The sequence below is a fragment of the Lagopus leucura genome, unplaced genomic scaffold (assembly GCF_019238085.1).
Source record: "Lagopus leucura isolate 7727_CA_CO unplaced genomic scaffold, USGS_WTPT01 Super-Scaffold_100012, whole genome shotgun sequence".
Classification (NCBI taxonomy): domain Eukaryota; kingdom Metazoa; phylum Chordata; class Aves; order Galliformes; family Phasianidae; genus Lagopus; species Lagopus leucura.
The window spans coordinates 11290350-11293970 of record NW_024962267.1 but is presented as its reverse complement, the minus strand read 5'-3'; positions in this window follow the sequence as shown (position 1 = coordinate 11293970).

Sequence of the window (3621 nt, the reverse complement as noted above, 5' to 3'; positions counted from 1 at the left end):
CCTTTATCACCCTAGTCTCTCCAAGTTCTCTTCCAACATGAAACTGGTGCTAGCTCCTTCCATCATCTGAACAGCTGCCTTCGTGTGCCTCAGCTTCCCTTGTTTCAAGCTGGAAACGCTTAGCCCTCTTGTTTCTTCTCTCTGCTATTTGTGCTAGGTCCCCCTCCCCACCACAGGCCTTCAGCATGCGCTCACAGACCTTCCTCCTCCTCCTGGCACTACTGCAGGCCTTAGGAGAACTTCACATTTATTTTCTCACAGAGATCATCTGGGGGCTTTTCCTTTGCAACCACAAGTTGGCCTCCTGGTAGAAGAGAGGGCTTGAAGTAGACAGGAGAGAGAGCATCTCTGCTTAAAAAGCCTTAGTTTTGTCTCATCTTGCTAAAGCCCCCATCACCCACACACCTCTCACATTATTCAGAATGCAGCTCCAGGCCACCTTGAGACCAGAAATAAGCCCCCCTTGTCATCATGAAGCCATAACAAGCCCATAGCAGCCGTGTGCTGTCAGAGGCAGTGCCCAGGAACCCCAACCATGTCTCCCCGGCCTTAGAGAACTCAGGCAGCTGGGGAAGCACAAGGCTCATAAAGGATAGCAGAGACTAGTTTACTTAAAGACCAAATAATTTTTAGGGTTAAAGCACTCAGGTTTTGTCAAGCTATTTATTGGTTTTGAGAAGAAGTGGCATAAAATAAACTAATTTATAGTGGTTTGTTGAAGGACCTAAGGAACTCCCTGAGCCTGCGTTCTCCATACAGATCTCAGCAATTCCTACTCAAAAGCAGTAACTGGCCCAGGCAAGTCTGTTGCAGCTACCATAAGAATAAATGCAGTAACACCCACACCTGCACCAAGCAGCACACAAAAGCTTTCTTCCTGCTTCACTTGCCTGGAGAACTCAGATAGAAGGAGGCTTGGTTCTCACAAAGAGCAAATCAGCCACCTCACATGCAGCCTCTCCGTATTACACCTGGGTTCTTCTCTTCTAGGGACTCTTAGAAGAGGGTACAGCATCTTAAGCTATGAGCAGATTGTTTGTACTCTCCCTCTCAGCTGATTAACATAATCTGAGCATTTCTGTACTTGACCTTCATTATCCCCAAGTCAGTATCTGGAATGCATATTTACCACCAGCCACACAACTTGGTACAACTATGCTCAGGACAGAGGCAAATTTGGGTCCTGTACACACTTCGCCTCTGGCTGTGGGGAAAAAAATGTCTTACTTTCTTTCAAGGGGATGTTTTTACTGTATTTATTAACACTCCAAATGTTGTTCATGGGGGTGTATAATCAATGGGTATTAAGATGCTATAACCACAAAAGAACAAGAGAGGTAGGCAAAGTAGACTAAGATAATAAGGGAGAATAAATGGAAGGCTTACCCATATGCTAGGCTTACCTACAGAAAGCACCAGAAGAGGGGATCTCCAGACAAGATCTTTCCCTACTGCTAGCCAGCTCTTAAATAGGTCTAGGAGGAGCCTGGCTCCACCCCTTCCAGCAGCACAGGTGAATTGCCTTCACCTGTGCTCCTGTGGCTGACTCATGGCTCACCTCAGGTGATCAATCAGAGGTTCAGGCCGTGACTCAGCAGCTCCCATACAGGGGGGCAAGATGGGGGAGACGTTTGCCTTAGTTTCAGGTTGAAACTTATCTTCTGTTGAAATTCCAGATGCTGGAAGCAAGTGACAGAACAACAGTATTTTTCAGCTTAAGACAAAAAGCTAACAGATAAAGTAATAAGACAAATAATAATAAAAACATTAAAAAAAAAATGCATGGCCATTAATTTCAGTGAGACAAATAATAATAAAACCAGACAAAAAAAAAAAAAAAAGAACAAACAAACAAAAAACCCACAACAACTATTGATTTTGGTCTTAATCAACTTTGTTTGCATAATGCTGCATTCTTGACAAAATGAAGGATTCTGCCTAAACAGCTGCTCTACCTGCTCTGGTTTCCCAAATTATTGCACGGCCAGGAGTTTGAACTGCAAAGATATGAGAAGAATGCACTTTATGAAACAAAGCACAATAACGAGGAAACTATAGTGCTGGGTTACCAGTGCAGGTTTTTCAACAGCTGTTGGTAAGAATGCCTTTCTCAAGTTTCCTCTTGCCTTAATCTTGCTCCATGGAGCAGGATATGTGAAGGAATACCAGTTGTGCATGAGGGGGCTTTTGGACTTTAATTTCCATCCAGGACGTTTTGGGTTGTGCTAGTGAAGCCTTCGGGCTAGGCTGTATTGGCTCCCATCACATCTTCCTCTGCCTCCTGAGAGCAGCTCAGAGGTGGAAGGAGAGACCTAACACAGTGAGGTTCAGCCAGCAACAGCTAGATTCCATATGGGTTATCGTATCTTCTGCCTCTTTTATTTGCCCATAATGGGAACTCTGGTTTAGTAACTGCATATTAAGCCCAGACACAAACAACTTAGATCATTCATGTGAAAATGGAATAATAACAGCCTTGCTTTGTACTTTTGCACTCACACAAGCATTTTTCACCAGACGCTTTCAAAATCAGTAGGCTTCCCTTGTATGTATCCCACGGAAATAGTTCTGTTCTTATTACCCTAGAAATACACACATTTTTTCTTACATAATACAGAACAGTTTAAGCTCTAGAGTTCACAGTCTAAGTATACAGATTAGACAAGAGAAAGGTAAAACATCTTGCCAGAGATAAATGATGAGACAAAAACACTTCCACTCTCAGGTCCCACCACCACCCCTTGCTGGATCATACAGTCTTGCACTGCTTTACTTTCTCCAGACATTTTCAGCGAAGCCATACTGAACTGAAAGATGATTCTTTTGGGCCACTCACACTAATCTTAGCAGGCTTTATGACCTCTTGAAATAGTTTTGTTGCTTTCTTTGATTTAAAACCAACAGAATTAATTCTTCAAGGGTAGAACACATAGGTTGCAAGAAGGAGATAAGGGTACATCTGCAACTAAAGGACTATTCTGACTATTTAAAGCTGTCTTACAGCATTAGCAAACATACAAAATCACTTGATCCCTCAGGCACCTCTACTGCACTTGTTTAGCTCTTGATGGCAACACACTCAGGGTTTAGTCAAATTCTGAAATCGAGAAGCAGTTTCCCAGTGTGCTGCTTCAGTTCAAAGAAACAACTCAGACCCAGCCCACAGAAGCTAAAGAGGACAGAACCCCATTTTCCATGCTGTATCACAGTACAGCACAAAGTCTGAAATGAATTATATGATAACCTGCATCCATTCTCATTGCAGAGCAGCATGGCAACCCTCTTAATGCTGAGTGGTTATTATTTGAATTTATTCAAATGAAAAATAGTTTGAAAAGTGTAACGGCTGGTGATTTTCATAGCTCATCTCTCAGAAAAAATAATTAGGACAACTAAAAGCATTTGGAATTTAGTCAATCTTTTGTCAAAAGGGGAAACATTACTAGGAATAACAAAAGTTTCTAGGTTTCAGTTCTGAAGCAGTAATTTCCTTTGAGGTAGACTTTTGAGTAAAATTAACTAAATAGGGACAAATGGGGACAAAATCATAGAACAGTGAGCATGGAAGACTTCTTAGGACTGAAATATCTGAGCTTGATCTGTACAGGAGGGATCCCAAAA